The sequence below is a fragment of the Bufo gargarizans genome, chromosome 4 (genome assembly GCF_014858855.1).
Source record: "Bufo gargarizans isolate SCDJY-AF-19 chromosome 4, ASM1485885v1, whole genome shotgun sequence".
NCBI lineage: Eukaryota > Metazoa > Chordata > Amphibia > Anura > Bufonidae > Bufo > Bufo gargarizans.
In genome coordinates this window covers 305,358,546-305,383,067 of record NC_058083.1, presented here as the reverse complement: position 1 = coordinate 305,383,067, position 24,522 = coordinate 305,358,546, and positions in this window count along the sequence as shown.

Below are 24,522 nucleotides of genomic sequence, written 5' to 3'. Positions count from 1 at the left end.
GGCGCTGGGTCACCGGTATGGATTTAGTGACAGAATTAGACTTGGAAATGCACAGAAGCGTGTGTGTGAAGTTATTCTGAATGACCCAATGTGCACCTTGAATATTATATACCCTTTTTGGGATAGATTTCAAATAGCTCTGATATAGCAGGAACCACTAAATTATGAAATTGCTAAATTGGGAATTGTACTTCAACCCAGAACAAAAAATGTGCTTTGACGGGCACTAAATAACTTTCCCAGCTACAACAGGACAGCGGTAACGAGAGATTTAGAGGGATTTAAATTTGAGGCCTAGTATTTAGGCGCTGGGTCACCGGTATGGATTTAGTGACAGAATTAGACTTGGAAATGCACAGAAGCGTGTGTGTGAAGTTATTCTGAATGACCCTATGTGCACCTTCAATATTATATACCCTTTTAGGGATAGATTTCAAATAGCTCTGATATAGCAGAAACCACTAAATTATGAAATTGCTAAATTGGGAATTGTACTTCAACCCAGAACAAAAAATGTGCTTTGACGGACACTAAATATCTTGCCCAGCAACAACAGTACAGCGGTGGGTAACAAGAGATTTAGAGGGATTTAAATTTGAGGCCTAGTATTTAGGCGCTGGGTCACCGGTATGGATTTAGTGACAGAATTAGACTTGGAAATGCACAGAAGCGTGTGTGTGAAGTTATTCTGAATGACCCAATGTGCACCTTCAATATTATATACCCTTTTAGGGATAGATTTCAAATAGCTCTGATATAGCAGAAACCACTAAATTATGAAATTGCTAAATTGGGAATTGTACTTCAACCCAGAACAAAAAATGTGCTTTGACGGACACTAAATATCTTGCCCAGCAACAACAGTACAGCGGTAACGAGAGATTTAGAGGGATTTAAATTTGAGGCCTAGTATTTAGGCGCTGGGTGACAGGTATGGGTTTAGTGACAGAATTAGACTTGGAAATGCACAGAAGCGTGTGTGTGAAGTTATTCTGAATGACCCAATGTGCACCTTCAATATTATATACCCTTTTAGGGATAGATTTCAAATAGCTCTGATATAGCAGAAACCACTAAATTATGAAATTGCTAAATTGGGAATTGTACTTCAACCCAGAACAAAAAATGTGCTTTGACGGACACTAAATATCTTGCCCAGCAACAACAGTACAGCGGTGGGTAACGAGAGATTTAGAGGGATTTAAATTTGAGGCCTAGTATTTAGGCGCTGGGTCACCGGTATGGATTTAGTGACAGAATTAGACTTGGAAATGCACAGAAGCGTGTGTGTGAAGTTATTCTGAATGACCCAATGTGCACCTTCAATATTATATACCCTTTTAGGGATAGATTTCAAATAGCTCTGATATAGCAGAAACCACTAAATTATGAAATTGCTAAATTGGGAATTGTACTTCAACCCAGAACAAAAAATGTGCTTTGACGGACACTAAATATCTTGCCCAGCAACAACAGTACAGCGGTAACGAGAGATTTAGAGGGATTTAAATTTGAGGCCTAGTATTTAGGCGCTGGGTGACAGGTATGGGTTTTGTGACAGAATTAGACTTGGAAATGCACAGAAGCGTGTGTGTGAAGTTATTCTGAATGACCCTATGTGCACCTTCAATATTATATACCCTTTTAGGGATAGATTTCAAATAGCTCTGATATAGCAGAAACCACTAAATTATGAAATTGCTAAATTGGGAATTGTACTTCAACCCAGAACAAAAAATGTGCTTTGACGGACACTAAATATCTTGCCCAGCAACAACAGTACAGCGGTGGGTAACGAGAGATTTAGAGGGATTTAAATTTGAGGCCTAGTATTTAGGCGCTGGGTCACCGGTATGGATTTAGTGACAGAATTAGACTTGGAAATGCACAGAAGCGTGTGTGTGAAGTTATTCTGAATGACCCTATGTGCACCTTCAATATTATATACCCTTTTAGGGATAGATTTCAAATAGCTCTGATATAGCAGAAACCACTAAATTATGAAATTGCTAAATTGGGAATTGTACTTCAACCCAGAACAAAAAATGTGCTTTGACGGACACTAAATATCTTGCCCAGCAACAACAGTACAGCGGTGGGTAACGAGAGATTTAGAGGGATTTAAATTTGAGGCCTAGTATTTAGGCGCTGGGTCACCGGTATGGATTTAGTGACAGAATTAGACTTGGAAATGCACAGAAGCGTGTGTGTGAAGTTATTCTGAATGACCCAATGTGCACCTTCAATATTATATACCCTTTTAGGGATAGATTTCAAATAGCTCTGATATAGCAGAAACCACTAAATTATGAAATTGCTAAATTGGGAATTGTACTTCAACCCAGAACAAAAAATGTGCTTTGACGGACACTAAATATCTTGCCCAGCAACAACAGTACAGCGGTAACGAGAGATTTAGAGGGATTTAAATTTGAGGCCTAGTATTTAGGCGCTGGGTGACAGGTATGGGTTTAGTGACAGAATTAGACTTGGAAATACACAGTAGCGGGTGTGTGTGAAGTTATTCTGAATGACCCAATGTGCACCTTCAATATTATATACCCTTTTAGGGATAGATTCCAAATAGCTCTGATATAGCAGGAACCACTAAATTATGAAATTGCTAAATTGGGAATTGTACTTCAACCCAGAACAAAAAATGTGCTTTGACGGACACTAAATATCTTGCCCAGCAACAACAGTACAGCGGTAACGAGAGATTTAGAGGGATTTAAATTTGAGGCCTAGTATTTAGGCGCTGGGTGACAGGTATGGGTTTAGTGACAGAATTAGACTTGGAAATACACAGTAGCGGGTGTGTGTGAAGTTATTCTGAATGACCCAATGTGCACCTTCAATATTATATACCCTTTTTGGGATAGATTTCAAATAGCTCTGATATAGCAGGAACCACTAAATTATGAAATTGCTAAATTGGGAATTGTACTTCAACCCAGAACAAGAAATGTGCTTGAACGGACACTAAATAACTCGCCCAGCTACAGCACTAGGGACAGATTTAGCTGGATATAAATTTGAGGCCTAGTATTTAGGCGCTGGGTGACCGGTATGGATTTAGTGACAGAATTAGACTGGGATATGGCCAAAAAATAAACAGACTATTGCTGGTTAAATGCACTTGGTGTGACAGCTTCACCCTGATGTAGGCTTTAGCCAAAAAACAACCACACCATTGAGGGTTAAATGCACTTGGTGACAGGCGCAGCTTGCCCCTGATTTTGTATATGGCCAAAAAATGAACAGACTATTGCTGGTTAAATGCACTTGGTGTGACAGCTTCACCCTGATGTAGGCTTTAGCCAAAAAACAACCACACCATTGAGGGTTAAATGCACTTGGTGACAGGCGCAGCTTGCCCCTGATTTTGTATATGGCCAAAAAATGAACAGACTATTGCTGGTTAAATGCACTTGGTGTCACAGCTTCACCCTGATGTAGGCTTTAGCCAAAAAACAACCACACCATTGAGGGTTAAATGCACTTGGTGACAGGCGCAGCTTGCCCCTGATTTTGTATATGGCCAAAAAATGAACAGACTATTGCTGGTTAAATGCACTTGGTGTGACAGCTTCACCCTGATGTAGGCTTTAGCCAAAAAACAACCACACCATTGAGGGTTAAATGCACTTGGTCGCAGCTTGTGCTGGCGCACCACAAGACACAAAATGGCCGCCGATCACCCCAGAAAAATGAGACTGACAAACGGTCTGTGCAGCCTAAAAACAGTGAGCAATTGAGGATCAGCAGCTCAATGATCCACAGCTGCAGATCGATCAGTTAATCAAGTCCTTTGGAGGAGTTAATCTGCCTAATCTCGCCCTACTGTCGCAGCCGCAACCTCTCCCTACGCTAATCAGAGCAGAGTGACGGGCGGCGCTATGTGACTCCAGCTTAAATAGAGGCTGGGTCACATGGTGCTCTGGCCAATCACAGCCATGCCAATAGTAGGCATGGCTGTGATGGCCTCTTGGGGCAAGTAGTATGACGCTTGTTGATTGGCTGCTTTGCAGCCTTTCAAAAAGCGCCAAGAAAGCGTCACAAAAGCGCGAAGAAAGCGACGAACACCGAACCCGAACCCGGACTTTTACGAAAATGTCCGGGTTCGGGTCCGTGTCACGGACACCCCAAAATTCGGTACGAACCCGAACTATACAGTTCGAGTTCGCTCATCCCTATAGACAACGTATAATTTAATCCTAAATTGTTTACTCCATATCAGACATTTCTCATCATCCTCACTATTCGGGATGTAGTCACTAATGAGCTGTCTATCCCATCTTGTCAATGAGCACTCACATAGCATTCTTTAAAGCTCATCACTCACTAGTTATTTCTTAGTTGGTCTTTTATGCTCACATCCTTCATGTGCAAATACATCATTCATTGATCCTTGCCTAATTTCCCTCAGTAGCGTAAGCTTCTCAGATATCCTAAAATGAACCCTCGGTATGAATGTGTGTGGTCGACATTATGTTGCAGGAGTAAATAACTTAATGTTTAACACCAGAAATTTCAACTTCCTAAATCCTATTTAATTCAACATTACCGAGGACACCTGCCTTTGTAAATATACAGTATAATAGCCGTCAGCTAAATATAATAAAGCATCTTTATTGACTTATTTGATTATTTACAGCCTCAAACTGGCAATGCATTATTCAGAAAAGAATGACAATACTTCTCCAGCCCCAAGCACTGGATCTTATTCTCAGAAAGCATTCCGTCAAACTTCAATTCTGCCTGCAGTCATTATTAATATATTCATATTTCTCTGTTTTCCTTTTGATCAGCACAGCTTTGCTTTGTCAGGATCATGCTGCGCTCATTTACCGTTCTTTAGTTCAACCTATTTATCACATGTCTTACCCGCAAGATCCTTTGCTTATACTGAATCTTTAACACTGGTCTATTCGCAGGCATTTATCTGTTCTACCAGCTTTAAAAGCAGGTGCATCCACGCCTATAAAAGCCAATATCTCCGGCGATATTGCAGAAATGTCATAATAAAATAGGGCCAGTATAGTTTATAGCATATTCATACAGTTTCCCTGACAATCTCGATCTTTCGGTTTGGGCAGTGGCAGAACGTTATCTCACAATGACTTATTGTGGTTTTTATATCATCATTCTATTGATGTTGTTACTTTATCATGTTTGTCTATATATCTTGGTCAGTCTCGTAAAACAAGGGATATAGAAATCAGCTACATACCATGGGAGACAAAGTTCTAGTTGAGATCTGGCCACGAAAGTGTGGCATGCATTTTTCAGGAAACTTGAAAGAATGGCAAAGTACGCAAATATTTTTGGGATAACTAAAAAATTGGAAAAAAAACTAATTCCGTCCTCTGTATGAGGATAACTACCTCGTAAAATAATTAATGATCCAAAAATCTATAATAGTTTTTTAAATGGGTAGTGCAGTGTACAGATGTTGATGACCTATCCTCAAGATAGGTTAGTAATACCAGATCGGCTGGGGTCCGACTGCTGGCAGGTCTTACGATCTGCTGTTTGGTAATTTTGAAGCAGAAGCAGCACTAGCACTGTTACCCTATCAAATAGCTGATTGATGAGGTTTCTAGGAGTCAAACCTCTAGCGCTCACGAGGATAAGTAAGTAATCAATATCTTTGCACAACCCCTTTAATTAATTAACTCCTTAGTGACCAGCCTGTTTTGGATCTTACTGACCAAGCATTTTTTTTTCTTTTTTTTCATCATTGCCTTCCAAGAGCTATACATTTTTTATTTTTACATCTATGTAGCTATATGAGGGCTTGTTTTTTGAGGGATAAGTCATAGTTTTTAATGGTGCCATTTTGGGGTACACATAACTTTTTGATTAACTCTTTCTGGGAGGGAAGGAGGGAGGGAGATGGGAAAAAAACTGTTATACTGCCACTGAATTTTGATGTTATAAATTTAACGCCGTAAATTTTTTGGCATAAATAACATAATATATGTATTCGCTGGGTCAGTATGATTACAGAAATACCAAATACATATATATATTTTTTTACCTTTTACAACTTTTTTGCACTAAAACTACTTTTTTTAAAAAGAATAAAATATTTTTGCATTACCACATCCCAAAACCCATAACTTTATTTTTCTTTCTATGGACTTGTGTGCAGCTTGTAGTTTTCATTAGTATCATTTTGGAGTAAATAACACTTTTTGATTGCTTGTTATTATGTTTTTTTTCTGTGGCGACTAAGAATAAATGACCAATTTACTGTAGGGAAAATTTACATGATATTTAAGTAGTTTTGGTTATTACGGACATGGCAATACCAAATATGTGGGGGAAATTTTATTTTTTGCAATTTTTTGAATTGAAAAGAGTGTTTTTTAAGGAATATTTTTATTTAATAAATGTTTTTCTTTTTTTTACTTTTTTAAACTGGAAATGGAAATCATTTTTATATATATATATATATATATATATATATATATATATATATGTATATTTGATATATTATATACACATTGGTACACCGTGATTGCATTTGCTGGGTGCCGATGGGAGACAAAGGGAATCCGCTTACATGAGGCGGGTGCCATTGATCATGGCATGTGAAGGGTTAAACAGCCTGAATCTGCGCTCCTGCTGGTCATGGATGTTAGAGCAGGAGTCTGGCTCTCAAGAGCCAAGTCCCCGCTCTTTGCTACACAGGGGACTAGTGCAGTGCTTAGACCGGGTTGCCATAAAAAGACAGTGGCCCAGCCTAAGGCCCATTAGTGACCACCGTAGAAAGGCATATTGGTGGTCACTAAGAGGCTAAAAAGGCAAATTGACAACAGAGTTAATATACAAAGCTCCCTTATGGCTATGCCCAACATTTTAGCACATCATGCACTCCAGTGTCTTGATTGCCCCTTATCTTAATCTCTTAGGAATGATTGCTTCTGAGTAAAAAAAAAATTGGTTGATGAAAGATTTCAGGTAAGCAGGAATTTCTCACTTCGATCTATGGGTAGATTTAATAAAACTGGTATAATGTAAAACTGGCTTAGTTCATCCACTCAGATCTTTTATTTTTCAGAGTTCCTTTGGAAAATGAAATGTGGAATCTGATTGGTTCCTATAGGTGACAAAGCCAGTTTTACTTTACGCCAATTTTGATAAATTTCCCCCTCTCTGTTGTACATACAGGTAGCAATCTTGTAAAATGGCCTCTTACCATTTCATCTTTTAACCTAAACATTTGAGATGTTACTTCTTTTTGTTACAGGGATCCATTCTTGCTGTTAGCAATATATAATTTTTTTTTCTTACAATCTTTTATCTTACAGCTCTATATAATTTCTATTTACAGTTACAGTTTTTTTTTTCTATGGTATGTTCATTACAAGATTATGGGGAAGGCAGGTACAGAGAATTTCTTTACATCGGGTTTGTGAACATAGACAATCCTCAAACTTATTGTTTTATATTGCCGAGCGATGAGGATAGGCTTGGTGACACGACTAGAGTTTTTTGTGTCTTTTTTTAAAAGGAGAATAATGCAAATACACAATTCTATTATGATATTGGAATTAGTGTTGATCGAGCATGCTCGGCCAAACACCAGTTTGGCTCAAGCATCTCAATGCTCGGCACATGGCGGTATTTGCGGAATACCGCATGTGCTCAAGCTCAATGCTCGAGTCTCCTCCCCGCACATTTGTTAGCTGCTACACAGCCAATAAACGTGCAGGAAAGTACTGCTCTTCACTGTAATGTCGTATCCATGTTGGTTACTGGCATTACAGTAACGCTTCATCGGGTGCTATATAGCACCCGATGACACGTGTTAGGCTCAGTATTAATCAGGGAGAGCTTTGCTAAAGAAGGGAAAGATAGTGTAGGGAGTGAATATAGATTTTTTTAAGTTGAAAAACTTGTCAGAGACCCAAAAGTCCTTATAAGGGTACTTTCACACTTGCGTTTTTCTTTTCTGGCATAGAGTTCCGTCCTAGGGGCTCTATACCGGAAAGGAACTGATCAGTTTAATCCCCATGCATTCTGATGGGAGAGCATTCCGTTCAGGATGCATCAGGATGTCTTCAGTTTAGTCTTTTTGACTGATCAGACAAAAGATAAAACCGCAGCATGCTACGGTTTTATCTCCGGCAAAAAAAAAACCTGAAGACTTGCCTGAATGCTGGATCCAGCTTTTTTTCCCATAGGAATGCTGGATTCGTCCTTCCTCATGCGCAGACCGAAAAAAAAGGTGAAAAAAATAAATGCCGGCTTTTCAATGCATTTTTATGACTTATCAGGCATTTTTGTGACTGATCAGGATCCTGATCAGTCTTAGGCTACTTTCACACTTGCGCTTGATCGGATCCGTTCTGAACGGATCCGATCATATTAATGCAGACGGAGGCTCCGTTCAGTACGGATCCGTCTGCATTAATAACTTAGAAAATTTTCGCAAGTGCGCAAGTAGCCTGAGCGGATCCGTTCAGACTTTCAATGTAAAGTCAATGGGGGACGGATCCGCTTGAAGATTGAGCCATATGGTGTCATCTTCAAGCGGATCCGTTCCCATTGACTTACATTATAAGTCTGGACGGATCCGCACGCCTCCGCTTGGCCAGGCGGACACCCGAACGCTGCAAGCAGCGTTCAGCTGTCCGCCTGTCCGTGCGGAGGCGAGCGGAGCGGAGGCTGAACGCCGCCAGACTGATGCAGTCTGAGCGGATCCGCATCCATTCAGACTGCATCAGGGCTGGACGGAGGCGTTTGGGTCCGCTCGTGAGCTCCTTCAAACGGAGCTCACGAACGGACCCATGAACGCTAGTGTGAAAGTAGCCTTACAAATGCTATCAGTTTGCATATTTTTTGCTGGATCCTGCAGGCAGTTCCGGATACGGAACTGCTTGCCGGATCACTCTGCCACAAGTGTGAAAGTAGCCTTTTGTTGTGTGTGTCAGCAGCAATTGTTGTGTGTGGAAGCAGCAATATATATTTTTAGCGCAACCTGTGCTAAATTGCGTGCATTAGTTAAGCCACTGCAGACATTATCTGCACTACATCTCCGGTGTAGCGTGTGCACATTCCAAAAATATCTGTGACATCCAGGGTACTTTTTCCATAGATGGTGTCGGCTGCGGATAGTGACATTACCGGGGGTACATCTCGTGTGCAACGTTTCCACATCCCAAATACCTGTGACATTCCCTGTAATTTTTTTATTAGCCGCTGCTGACATCAGCGACATTATCTGTGGTATTTCTCCTGTGTAACGTTTCCACATCCCAAATACCTGTGACATTCCCAGTAATTTTTTTTAGCGACTGGTGACAGCATTGACATTACTTGTGGTATTTATTCTGTGTGATGTTTAGTGATGGACGAACATCCGCCGGGACGGTTCGCGAACGTGATCGTGCGAACGTGAACAAGTGTTCGCAAACCGCAAGTTCGCTGCGGGCCACATTCACTTTAATAGCAGGCGAACCTGAAAAACCTTCAGCTCATATTGGCAGCCACCAAATACTTAGTAGAAGTGCACAAATAGTCCCACAACATGGACAGTGACATACTAGAGGGGGATTAATGACAAAAATGACAACAAAAATTATGCATCTTAATCAGGGGACATTTTTATGCTTCTTAAAGGGAAATTCTCTGAAATGTGCCCTGTTGGAACATAGAAAAAAAAAATTTTAGGCCACGGGAGTACAGGCCTTAAAAAATAAGCATTCACTTGACATAAAAGAAATTCTGATTATGTGGCTCAAGGTACAGTATGCGGTCAATGAATAAAAACATTACTGTAGGCCACTGGACTACAGGCCCCAAACATTAGGCATTCACCGGACATAAAATATCAAGTGATTATGTGGCTGGAGGTATATTACTGGTCAATGGATATCAATTTTACTACCCCAATGCACTATATAGAAAGTATATTATTGGTATTTTACACCCCTGCCTCAATCAGCTTTTTGGGGGGGGCAACTGGTATATCACACCAGTTGAAATTATTTGTTCCAATTGAGTTTGTCACTCTGTGTAGCTGCGGTAACGCATCAAAACCGCAAACAAATGCTGCACTACCCAAATGCACTATATAGAAAGTATATTATTGGTTTATAACACCCTGCTTTAATTAATTTTTTGGGGGGACAACTGGTATATCACACCAATATAGTGAAGTACGGACGGCACTCCTCTGTTCCACAGCGGTCCCGGTGCTCGAGTCAGGGAAAGACAGCCCACTTGATTCACAGAAACAGACCGGCACTCGGATATCGATGAAGATTTGCTTTATTCAAGCATCAAAGGTCAAGCAGAGAACAAAAGCGACACGTGTTTCGGCTCTATGAGCCTTTGTCAAGCATAGTACATATATATGAACTCAAGATTTAAATAGTGCGCCGCACCTGACGCACACAACGTGGTGAGGTCATGATACCATGACTACCATTGTCAACAAAACATTATTATGCAGGAATTCTTATCATTCCTGCATTTAAATCAAATTAGCAATATTCGTTACAACATCATTCCCTCATTGTGAAGGATTACCTCATAAAGACATTTTATATATATAACCGTACCTCCTTTATATGAGCATTATATACTAATGAAAAAAAAATTTTTTTGGGGCAATCCAATGAAACAAAAGGAAAAAAAAGGAAAAAAAAGGAAAAAAAGAGGATGTCAGCGTGGGACAGCTGCAGAAACTAAAAAAATTAACAAAATATACATAGAAATTCATCATCAATAAAATTGCATACATTAATGATGACTGGCTGTAATCTTTATTTTCTTCTATTTCTTCTTCTATCACTTTTTCTGAGACTGTGAAAGGAAAAATTATATAAATCTTGTCATATATATATATATGTGTATATACACACACATATATATACAAATATATACACACATGTATTGTGTCAACGAGAAAAAAGATTTTTTATATTATAATTTCAGAGGAAAAAATGTTATTCAAAGGAATGCATTTAAATCATACTCTCGGTTGAGACCTTTGGGTTCAACAGTCTGCAAGGTGTGTATCCAAAAGCTCTCACGCTTTTTGAGCATGAGAACTCTATTGCCCCCTCTGCGTGCTGGCAACACTTGCTCAATGATTTGAAATCTCAATTGAGATACATTATGGGAACATCTGTCAAAGTGAAGGGGAACTGGTAATAGTAAGTTTTTTTTACGTATAGTAGATTTATGATTGCTAAACCTATCCTTCATTCTGACAGATGTTTCACCAATGTATATCAAGCCACAAGGGCACTTTAATAAATATACAACAAAATTGCTATCGCAAGTGAAAAAACCTTTTATGGGAAATTGCTTCCCAGTATGTGGGTGAGAAAAAGTTTCACCTCTAATGACAGCGGAGCAATGAACACAATGCAAACAAGGAAAAGTTCCCTTTTTTGGAGCGCTCAAAAAAAGTTGGCGTGGCATTGTGGTTCCTCCTATGTCTGCTTTTACAATAGTATCACGGATGTTTTTCGTTCTTTTATAGCAGATCATAGGGACCTCACCAAATTCAACAATATCGGGATAGGCCGTACGCATAATCCCCCAATGCTTATTAATCACATGACGAAATTTGTTAATGAAAGGGTGGTATTTCACAATAAAGGTAAACGTTTACCGGCCCTGCTGGATTTTAGAATTTTTGGGCTGCTACACTTCTGTAATTCAAACTCCAAAAGCGGCCTAGGGTAGCCTCTTAAAGAAAATTTCTCAGCCATCTCATTTAATCTAGTCTGTCTCACTGATTCGTCTGATACAATTCTCTTTACCCGCTGAAATTGTGAATATGGCAAAGATTTCTTGACAAAAGGTGAATGGTTGCTGGAAAAATGTAGCAAACTATTTTTATCAGTCTTCTTTATATACAAATCGGTATGTATCCGATTGTCATGACCTTTAATCACCAATGTATCAAGAAAATTAATCTGTAACAGATCACTTTGAATGGTAAAGGACAGTTCTGGCCATATATTGTTCATTTCTTGGGCAAAATTTTGAAGGGACTCGATGCCGCCCCGCCATATGCAAAAAATATTGTCTATAAAACGACGCCAAAATATGCAATGTTGTTTGTATAATGAGTTGGTATATATAAAATGCTCTTCAAACCAGATCATATAGCTATTTGCATATGGCGGTGCGGCATGCGAGCCCATCGCGGTACCCCGCCTCTGCTGGAAGAAGGTGTCCTGGAATAAAAAATAGTTTTCTCGTAATACCAATTCCAGTAATTGTAGAAAAAATTCTCGTTCATGTACAGTATATTGAGATGATTCCAGGATACTCTCAACCGCAGTTAGTCCTTTAGTATGTTCTATGGATGTATACAAACTGCATACATCCATAGTGACCAGATAATCACCTGTCTCAAGATGTAATTCCTTAATGCTGGACAAAAAGTGATTAGTGTCCAGCAGAAAAGAACGAGAGTTTTTTATCAGGGGGGTTAGAACTTTCTCAATAAGCATGGCTGGTGCAGACAATATAGATTCATTAGAGGCCACTATAGGTCGACCAGGGGGTGCCGTCATATTCTTGTGGATCTTTGGTAAAGTGTACAGGATAGGGGTAACTGGATATTGGTTAATCAAAAACTGACACAGCTTCTCATCAAGATCACATATATCTTTATATTTCTGTATGATTAGCATCAATTTACGTTTGATATCGAAGACAGGATCACTATTTAAAGGATAATATGTGTCCCTATCAGAGAGCTGTGACAGTATTTCCGAAATATAGTAATCCTTATCAAGCAAGACAAGAGAACCCCCTTTATCAGCAGGCTTAAATATAACTGACTTGTCATCAAGTAAAGACCGCAAAGACAACTGACTTGATGACAAGTCAGTTATATTTAAGCCTGCTGATAAAGGGGGTTCTCTTGTCTTGCTTGATAAGGATTACTATATTTCGGAAATACTGTCACAGCTCTCTGATAGGGACACATATTATCCTTTAAATAGTGATCCTGTCTTCGATATCAAACGTAAATTGATGCTAATCATACAGAAATATAAAGATATATGTGATCTTGATGAGAAGCTGTGTCAGTTTTTGATTAACCAATATCCAGTTACCCCTATCCTGTACACTTTACCAAAGATCCACAAGAATATGACGGCACCCCCTGGTCGACCTATAGTGGCCTCTAATGAATCTATATTGTCTGCACCAGCCATGCTTATTGAGAAAGTTCTAACCCCCCTGATAAAAAACTCTCGTTCTTTTCTGCTGGACAATAATCACTTTTTGTCCAGCATTAAGGAATTACATCTTGAGACAGGTGATTATCTGGTCACTATGGATGTATGCAGTTTGTATACATCCATAGAACATACTAAAGGACTAACTGCGGTTGAGAGTATCCTGGAATCATCTCAATATACTGTACATGAACGAGAATTTTTTCTACAATTACTGGAATTGGTATTACGAGAAAACTATTTTTTATTCCAGGACACCTTCTTCCAGCAGAGGCGGGGTACCGCGATGGGCTCGCATGCCGCACCGCCATATGCAAATAGCTATATGATCTGGTTTGAAGAGCATTTTATATATACCAACTCATTATACAAACAATATTGCATATTTTGGCGTCGTTTTATAGACGATATTTTTTGCATATGGCGGGGCGGCATCGAGTCCCTTCAAAATTTTGCCCAAGAAATGAACAATATATGGCCAGAACTGTCCTTTACCATTCAAAGTGATCTGTTACAGATTAATTTTCTTGATACATTGGTGATTAAAGGTCATGACAATCGGATACATACCGATTTGTATATAAAGAAGACTGATAAAAATAGTTTGCTACATTTTTCCAGCAACCATTCACCTTTTGTCAAGAAATCTTTGCCATATTCACAATTTCAGCGGGTAAAGAGAATTGTATCAGACGAATCAGTGAGACAGACTAGATTAAATGAGATGGCTGAGAAATTTTCTTTAAGAGGCTACCCTAGGCCGCTTTTGGAGTTTGAATTACAGAAGTGTAGCAGCCCAAAAATTCTAAAATCCAGCAGGGCCGGTAAACGTTTACCTTTTATTGTGAAATACCACCCTTTCATTAACAAATTTCGTCATGTGATTAATAAGCATTGGGGGATTATGCGTACGGCCTATCCCGATATTGTTGAATTTGGTGAGGTCCCTATGATCTGCTATAAAAGAACGAAAAACATCCGTGATACTATTGTAAAAGCAGACATAGGAGGAACCACAATGCCACGCCAACTTTTTTTGAGCGCTCCAAAAAGGGAACTTTTCCTTGTTTGCATTGTGTTCATTGCTCCGCTGTCATTAGAGGTGAAACTTTTTCTCACCCACATACTGGGAAGCAATTTCCCATAAAAGGTTTTTTCACTTGCGATAGCAATTTTGTTGTATATTTATTAAAGTGCCCTTGTGGCTTGATATACATTGGTGAAACATCTGTCAGAATGAAGGATAGGTTTAGCAATCATAAATCTACTATACGTAAAAAAAACTTACTATTACCAGTTCCCCTTCACTTTGACAGATGTTCCCATAATGTATCTCAATTGAGATTTCAAATCATTGAGCAAGTGTTGCCAGCACGCAGAGGGGGCAATAGAGTTCTCATGCTCAAAAAGCGTGAGAGCTTTTGGATACACACCTTGCAGACTGTTGAACCCAAAGGTCTCAACCGAGAATATGATTTAAATGCATTCCTTTGAATAACATTTTTTCCTCTGAAATTATAATATAAAAATCTTTTTTTCTCGTTGACACAATACATGTGTATATATTTGTATATATATGTGTGTGTATATACACATATATATATATGACAAGATTTATATAATTTTTCCTTTCACAGTCTCAGAAAAAGTGATAGAAGAAGAAATAGAAGAAAATAAAGATTACAGCCAGTCATCATTAATGTATGCAATTTTATTGATGATGAATTTCTATGTATATTTTGTTAATTTTTTTAGTTTCTGCAGCTGTCCCACGCTGACATCCTCTTTTTTCCTTTTTTTCCTTTTTTTCCTTTTGTTTCATTGGATTGCCCCAAAAAAATTTTTTTTTCATTAGTATATAATGCTCATATAAAGGAGGTACGGTTATATATATAAAATGTCTTTATGAGGTAATCCTTCACAATGAGGGAATGATGTTGTAACGAATATTGCTAATTTGATTTAAATGCAGGAATGATAAGAATTCCTGCATAATAATGTTTTGTTGACAATGGTAGTCATGGTATCATGACCTCACCACGTTGTGTGCGTCAGGTGCGGCGCACTATTTAAATCTTGAGTTCATATATATGTACTATGCTTGACAAAGGCTCATAGAGCCGAAACACGTGTCGCTTTTGTTCTCTGCTTGACCTTTGATGCTTGAATAAAGCAAATCTTCATCGATATCCGAGTGCCGGTCTGTTTCTGTGAATCAAGTGGTATATCACACCAGTTGAAATTATTTGTTCCAATAGCGTTTGTCACTCTGTGTAGCTACGGTAACGCAGCAAAACCGCAAACAAATGCTGCACTACCAAAATGCACTATATAGAAAGTATATTATGGTATATAACACCCCTGCTTCAATTACTTTTTTAGGTGGACAACTGGTATATTACACGAGTTGAAATTATTTGTTCCAATATCGTTTGCCACTCTGTGAAGCTGAGTTAACGCAGCAAAACCACAAACAAATGCTGCACTACCCAAATGCACTATATAGAAAGTATATTATTGGTAAATAACACCACTGCTTCAATAAGTTTTTTTGGGGGGCAACTGGTATATCACACCAGTTGAAATTATTTGTTCCAATAGCGTTTGTTACTCGTTATAGCTGCAGTATCGCAGCAGTGATGCACACAAGTGCTGCACAATTCAAATGCACTATAATATACTTTCTATGTTAGAAAGAATATTATAAGTATATCACACCCCTCTGTAAGTCACAACTATCAATAGCACACCTATAATAGTCCTTAACCTCCTCCCGTCACACTAACGCCGAAAGGCGTCAATGCTGCGGCGCTCCCAGGTCACACTAACGCCGATTGGCGTCATCTCGCGTGAGCCGAGATTTCCTGTGAACGCGCGCTCACAGGAGCGCGCGTTCACAGGATTGCGCAGTTCACAAGTTCATCTGCAGCCTGCCGGCCGCGATCATTGGCTGGCAGGCTGTGGATTTTTGAATCGTCCAATGAAATGGTTATGTCAGACGCTATTTTGAAAATAGCGTCTGATATAACTCCTGCCTGGTCCTCTGGTGGTCCCTTTTGCTTGGATCGACCACCAGAAGACACAGGCAGCTCTGTAAGTAGCATCAAATCACCACACTACACATTAGATATTACCCTGTCATTTATTAACCCCTTATTTAGCTCCTGATCACCCATATTAGACACCCTGATCACCCCCTTATCCACCCCCCTGTCATTGATCACCCCCCCTGTTAGGGTCCCTTATCACCGCCAGGTAGTTAGCTACTTGTTAGGTAGTTAGCGCCCACCGCACCGCACCGCACCGCAGTCACCGATTAGTCGCTGATTAGCGTCATCGCTGTCGCTAATCAGCACTAGTACTATATAGTATCTGTAAGTGATCAATACTGATCGCAATCAGATCTATATAAGTACATTAGGGTCACCTTAGGTTCTACAAAAAACGCAGTGTTCGCCCGATCAGGCCTGATCTTGTGCGCACACTTGCGTTCAGTCCGCCCCACCGCAGTGACAGAATTTTTTTTTTTCTGATCACTGCAAAAACCGTAAAATCGGTGCACCGCTATAAAAGATCACTTTTGAGCTTTTTGGATCTTTATTAGCGATCGCAGCTTTACTTCGCAAGCACTCCTTTTTACTAAGCAGGTTTGCTCTTTTTCCTGGGTAGTCTCAGAGGAATACCCCCTAAATTTAGTGAACCCAAAATGTCAAACAAGGGGTATTCCGCTGAAGAGGCCTACAGGATTCTGACCGTGATGGATGAAAGCGATGGGGACGCCTTATCCGCTGAATCCAGTGGTTCAGAATATGAACCTGTAGACAGCAGTGGCACTCTAACGGCTAGTGAGGATGACGAGGTAGAGGTCCCTGCTACGGCCAGACGTACCCGATCCCATGTAAGAGTTCTGCCTACCCTGCATGATGATCCTCATTTGCAGCAGAGTGGTGCTAGCGCTGATCTTGTTTATGGTGCGGCATACACCAGCAGCGCAGCACAGCCTGGACCTTCTACCAGCACTGCCGTAGTCCCTGGTGAAGTGGCGAGCACCAGAAGGGCAGTTCCAGCTGGTACGGTGGCACGTGCAATAACTCCCCCGTCACAGCCACCGCGTTCACAGGTCCGTAGAACCCTTAGTCTCCCAGAGGTGCTGGCAAATCCTAATTGGCAATCCCCTGATTCCGCCGCACCCGTATTGCCCCCTTTCACCAGCCCAGTCTGGAGTTCGCGTGGAGACGGCTCATTTAGGATCGGCCCTTCAGTTTTTTGAGCTGTTCTTCACCGCGGATCTCTATGACCTAGTTGTGGCTGAAACCAACCGCTACGCCACACAGTTTATTACCGCCAATCCGGAAAGCTACTATGCCCAGCCTTTCCGGTGGAAACCAGTCACTGTTTCCGAGTTTAAATTTTTTTGGGCCTTATCCTCAGCATGGGTCTAACAAAAAAAAATGTATTGCGGTCATATTGGTCTAAAGACCCAATACATTTCATGCCCATGTTCTCTGCTGCAATGTCTAGGGCACGTTTTGAGGTCATCATGTGCTTTATGCATTTCGCGGACAATAGCACCTGTCATCCAAGAGGCCACCCTGCTTATGACCGGCTCCACAAAATTCAGCCCCTCATAGACCATTTGTCATCCAGATTTGCAGATGCGTATACCCCTAATCAAAACAGCTGCATAGACGAGTCCCTAGTACATTTTACCGGGCGCCTTGGCATAAAACAGTACATCCCCAGCAAGCGCGCCCGGTATGGGGTCAAACTGTATAAGCTCTGTGAAAGGGCCACAGGCTATACATATCATTTTAGGGTCTATGAGGGAAAAGACTCAAAACTGGAGCCGGTCGGATGTCCTGACTACCTGGGGAGCAGTGGCAAGATTGTCTGGGACTTGGTGTCACCCTTATTCCACAAGGGGTACCACTTATACGTGGACAATTTTTACTCAAGCGTGGCCCTCTTTCGGCACTTACATATAGTCGGAATTCAATGCTGTGGTACCGCGCGACCTAGTCGCCGGGGCTTCCCCCAACGGCTCGTTAGTACCCGACTTGCACGGGGGGAGAGGGCTGCCTTGTGTGACCAAGAACTGCTCGCGGTGAAGTGGAGGGACAAGAGGGACGTTTACCTTCTGTCCACCATTCACGCAGACACGACTGTCCAAATTGAACGGGCAACTGGAGTCATTGTGAAACCCCTCTCTGTCCACGACTATAACCTTCACATGGGAGGGGTGGACTTCAATGACCAGATGTTGGCTCCCTATTTAGTTTCCCGCAGAACCAGACGCTGGTATAAGAAGGTGTCTGTTTATTTGATCCAATTGGCGATGTACAATAGTTTTGTTCTCTACAGTAAGGCTGGGAGAACAGGATCCTTCCTAAAATTCCAGGAAGAGATCATTTCGGAAAATCTGTATCCAGGAGGGTCCGTGCCCTGATGAAGGCCCTGATGTAGTGAGCCGGCTACATGGCAGACACTTCCCGTCTGTCTATCCTGGTACCCCAACTCAACGTTCCACAAGAAAAAGATGTCGTGTCTGTAGCAGGGGTGGAATAAGGCGTGACACCACCTTTTTTTGTCCTGACTGTCCTGACCAGCCTGCCCTATGCATAGGGGAGTGTTTCCGCAAGTTCCACACTCAGGTACACTATTAGCATAGGGATTGCGTACACAGGACAGGCACACAGGGGTCTTAGGGCCCTTTCACACAGAGCTGCCACAAACCTCTCCTTTCACCTGGGACAAAGTGCATAATGCACTTCGCCACATGTTTGGGCGATTTGCGCTTTGCACATTGTCCCATGGGGAAGGAGAGGTTTGTCCAATAAAGGTAAAAAAAAAAAAAAAAAAAATCACCGGTAAGCAAAAAAGTTATTGTTCTGTTTCAAAAGTTTAGAAAAGTTAATGTTCTCTAAAGTTAATGTTAATAAAATTATTGCGTTGCGGCCTGGTTTTTTCTTTTTTGTTTTTTTGTTTTTTTACCTTCCAGGTGGACCAAGCGATCAAGCAGCTGCAGCACTGATGTGCATTCTGACAGAAGCATTGCGCTGCTGTCAGATTACACGCAAGTCAGCCCAGAGGCTGAACGGAAAAAAAAATCTCATTACCTGTATGCTCAATATAAGGTGAATAGCAGAAACTCCTAATGCTGGCCATACATGTAATGATTGCGGAGACCCTCAAATGCCAGGGCAGTACAAACACCCCACAAATGACCCCATTTTGGAAAGAAGACACCCCAAGGTATTTGCTGAGGGGCATATTGAGTCCATGAAAGATTTAAATTTTTGTCCTAAGTTAGCGGAAAGTGACACTTTGTGAGAAAAAAACCGAAAGGTGCACTTTGGAATATGTGCCCCTTTGCCCACCTTGGCTGCAAAAAAGTGTCACACATCTGGTATTGCCGTACTCAGGGGAAGTTGGGGAATGTGTTTTGGGTAAAAAAAAAAAAAAAAAAAAAAAAATCACCGGTAAGCAAAAAAGTTATTGTTCTGTTTCAAAAGTTTAGAAAAGTTAATGTTCTCTAAAGTTAATGTTAATAAAATTATTGCGTTGCAGCCTGGTTTTTTCTTTTTTGTTTTTTTGTTTTTTTACCTTCCAGGTGGACCAAGCGATCAAGCAGCTGCAGCACTGATGTGCATTCTGACAGAAGCATTGCGCTGCTGTCAGATTACACGCAAGTCGGTGTATGCGGCGCTGCAAGACGAGATTTCTACTCTGCAGTAACAGATACGTTTGCCGAAGCATACGAGCTGAGGAGGAGGCGGCGTTCCTATGCTTTGGCAAACACTTTGTATGTAAAAAATAAATAATCCCGGCAATGATTTATTCATCCACATCGATTGATGCGAATGGAGAAATCTGGTTTGCCAGGGCATACGAGCTAAGTGGGTATGGATGTAGGGCGGAGCTCCTATGTCCTGGCAGACGCCTTTCCCCTCCTTTTTATTTTTTGGGCAGAGATTTTTTCATCCACATTGATCGATGCGAATGAAGAAATCTGTGCCGTTCATTTTTTTCTTTCAGCCCAGAGGCTGAACGGAAAAAAAAATCTCATTACCTGTATGCTCAATATAAGGAGAATAGCAGAAACTCCTAATGCTGGCCATACATGTAATGATTGCGGAGACCCTCAAATGCCAGGGCAGTACAAACACCCCACAAATGACCCCATTTTGGAAAGAAGACACCCCAAGGTATTTGCTGAGGGGCATATTGAGTCCATGAAAGATTTAAATTTTTGTCCTAAGTTAGCGGAAAGTGACACTTTGTGAGAAAAAAACCGAAAGGTGCACTTTGGAATATGTGCCCCTTTGCCCACCTTGGCTGCAAAAAAGTGCCACACATCTGGTATTGCCGTATTCAGGAGAAGTTGGGGAATGTGTTTTGGGGTGTCATTTTACATATAACCATGCTGGGTGAGAGAAATATCTTGGCAAAAGACAACTTTTCAATTTTTTTATACAAAGTTGGCATTTGACCAAGATATTTCTCTCACCCAGCATGGGTATATGTAAAATGACACCCCAAAACACATTCCCCAACTTCTCCTGAGTACGGCGATACCAGATGTGTGACACTTTTTTGCAGCCTAGGTGGGCAAAGGGACCCACATTCCAAAGTGCACCTTTCAGATTTCACCGGTTATTTTTTACAGCTTTTGATTGCAAAGTACTTCTCACACATTTGGGCCCCTAAATTGCCAGGGCAGTATAACTACGCCACAAGTGACCCCATTTTGGAAAGAAGACACCCCAAGGTATTCCGTGAGGGGCATGGTGAGTTCCTAGAATGTTTTATTTTTTGTCGCAAGTTAGTGGAATATGAGACTTTGAAAGAAAAAAAAAAAAAGAAAAAAAAATCATCATTTTCCGCTAACTTGTGACAAAAAATAAAAAATTCTAGGAACTCGCCATGCCCCTCACGGAATACCTTGGGGTGTCTTCTTTCCAAAATGGGGTCACTTGTGGCGTAGTTATACTGCCCTGGCAATTTAGGGGCCCAAATGTGTGAGAAGAACTTTGCAATCAAAATGTGTAAAAAATGGCCTGTGAAATCCGAAAGATGCACTTTGGAATATGTGCCCCTTTGGCCACCTTGGCTGCAAAAAAGTGTCACACATCTGGTATCGCCGTACTCAGGAGAAGTTGGGGAATGTGTTTTGGGGTGTCATTTTACATATACCCATGCTGGGTGAGAGAAATATCTTGGTCAAATGCCAACTTTGTATAGAAAAATGGGAAAAGTTGTCTTTTGCCAAGATATTTCTCTCACCCAGCATGGGTATATGTAAAATGACACCCCAAAACACATTCCCCAACTTCTCCTGAGTACGGCGATACCAGATGTGTGACACTTTTTTGCAGCCTAGGTGGGCAAAGGGACCCACATTCCAAAGTGCACCTTTCAGATTTCACCGGTCATTTTTTACAGCTTTTGATTGCAAAGTACTTCTCACACATTTGGGCCCCTAAATTGCCAGGGCAGTATAACTACCCCACAAGTGACCCCATTTTGGAAATAAGACACCCCAAGGTATTCCGTGAGAGGCATGGCGAGTTCCTAGAATTTTTTATTTTTTTGTCGCAAGTTAGTGGAATATGAGACATAGTAAGAAAAAAAAAATATTTAAAAAAAATTCATCATTTTCTGCTAACTTGTGACAAAAAATAAAAAGTTCTATGAACTCACTATGCCCATCAGCGAATAACTTAGGGTGTCTACTTTCCGAAATGGGGTCATTTGTGGGGTTTTTCTACTGTTTGGGCATTGTAGAACCTCAGGAAACATGACAGGTGCTCAGAAAGTCAGAGCTGCTTCAAAAAGCGGAAATTCACATTTTTGTACCATAGTTTGTAAACGCTATAACTTTGACCCAAACCATTTTTTTTTTTACCCAAACATTTTTTTTTTATCAAAGACATGTAGAACAATAAATTTAGTGAAAAATGGATATATGGATGTTGTTTTTTTTGCAAAATTTTACAACTGAAAGTGAAAAATGTCATTTTTTTGCAAAAAAATCGTTAAATTTCGATTAATAACAAAAAAAGTAAAAATGTCAGCAGCAATGAAATACCACCAAATGAAAGCTCTACTAGTGAGAAGAAAAGGAGGTAAAATTCATTTGGGTGGTAAGTTGCATGACCGAGCAATAAACCGCTAAAGTTGTGGAGTGCCGATTTGTAAAAAAGGGCCTGGTCACTAGGGGTGTATAAACCTGTGGTCCTTAAGTGGTTAAAATGACTTTTGTGGTTCTATTAGTTGGTGTTTGGTGTCCCTAGCAGTCTGCCCTTGCTCCCCACAGCAACCTCTCCCTACACTGGCAAAAGACTGAATGTAAAATGGTGGCCAGGTTGGGTTTATTTATAAGGTAGGGGGTATGTCCATGTGCTGAAGCATCTCAATTTGCTGTCCTGTGCCACCTGATGGATGTGTCATGGGTCAAAGTTCTTCACAATGTAAAATAATATGGTGCCGGCGGACATCGCCATATGTTCGCCCGTTCAGTGAAACGCAAATGAGCAAAGTTCACCGCGAAAAGAACGCTGGGCGAACCGCAAGGCTATCTCTAGTAATGTTTCCATAAGACTTTTGTCGGAGGGCCCAACAACACCATCTACCATGTAAAAGGTTTTTTAAACTGCCGCACCATAGGTGTAATTTACTTGATAATGTGTGTATGTGGGCTGCGCTACATGGGCAAGACTTTTAGGGAGCTACGCAAACGTATGGGCGAGCACTACGGGGACATCCGTGACAACAGGGACACTCCTGTTGCACGCCATGTACAGACGGCCCATGAGGGACGTCCGGCGTCCATCAGCTTCATGGCGATTGAACATGTGCCCAAACCAGTACGTGGTGGTGATTGGAATAGATCTATCCTACAAAGAGAATGCTGGTGGACATTTACACTCAACACGGTCGCCCCCAATGGGCTTAACGAACAACTGAACTTCAGCTGTTTCCTCTGATCACCAATCTTCTCGTTCAGGCTTTGTGGCCAATTTTCCCACCATAAACCCCTTTTATTTTGGTCTATGACGCGGGATACTAGGCATACATTGTCATGTCCCCGTGGAGGGGGGGGAGGGACACAGTGGGGTTAGTGATCCTGACGGACCTGTGATGAGTATGCCTCTCCCTCTGAACGTTCCCTCCCTCCACCCTATTCCCAGGATGAATATGAGTCTCCCATTGTTTACATAAATGATGAGCATTTCACCTTTAATATTAATGTTTAATATCCTGCAGGCCACAGGAGAGGCCATTGCAGGATGCTATGGGTGTCCCGGGTCCGGATGGTATATCAACAGATATTCACATAATGTGACCTCTGCTGCCCGGGACGACTCTGCACTATTGCGGCTGGGGCCAGGCCTCGATCCTAGAACCGCGGCCATGACGCATGCGCGTCCTACGTGGTGCGGTCAAGTGACGTCGGGGCCCTGCGCCGGCCGTGCGTTCCACCCCTAGCCTCATGGAACGCATGGGGCAGGGGTTGGATGCGCAGGCGCGGTCACGTGATTTTCAGAGCTTCCGATCACGTGACCGCTGAATCAGACGCCTGAGGTTTACGTCACCAGGAGGCGCCTGACCGGAAGCATGCAAACCTGGAAGGATGCGTTCCACCAGGTACTTCAGCCTTTATAAAGCGGCATTTCTGGCCCCACCAGCTGCCGGTCACCTTCACTACAGACACCACCATCATGGGTCTTGCTGTATAGTGTGCCAACAGCCGCTTCCTGACCGCAGCCATCACTGAGTGAGTAAACCTCTCCATGGCCCCATACTGGGTAATTGATGGGGAGGTTCATGCCTTTGACTACGTTATAGCTATTTAATATGTATGTATTCTATCGTTTTCTGTAGGCTTAGTCACACATTGACTCCAAAAAACATATAGGCCATACCCTGCCCACTGGACTATCTAGTCACCAGGGTCAACCACCGTGCAGCCCCGTGTCCCCTGAAGAATCCTGGGGCCTCAATGGATGAAACGCGTCGGGAGACTTGAGTATTTCCCCATATTTTCCTTGTGGGTTTATGTGGGGGAGTGTCTCTATTTTTTGACCTACCAGTATTCTGCTCCAAAGTGTGAATATTTGTTTCCTGGGCCATATCAAATCGGCTAGGGCCTTACTAGGGCTTCTTTGCCAGGATCAGTGTTCCTGTCTGGGCCACCCCTTGCGGGGTATTTTTGGACCCCGTCCTTTGGATACACGCTTTAGGGCGTAATAGGACAAGTAGGGAGGCATTAGGGCTACTGGGTAGTATACACCAT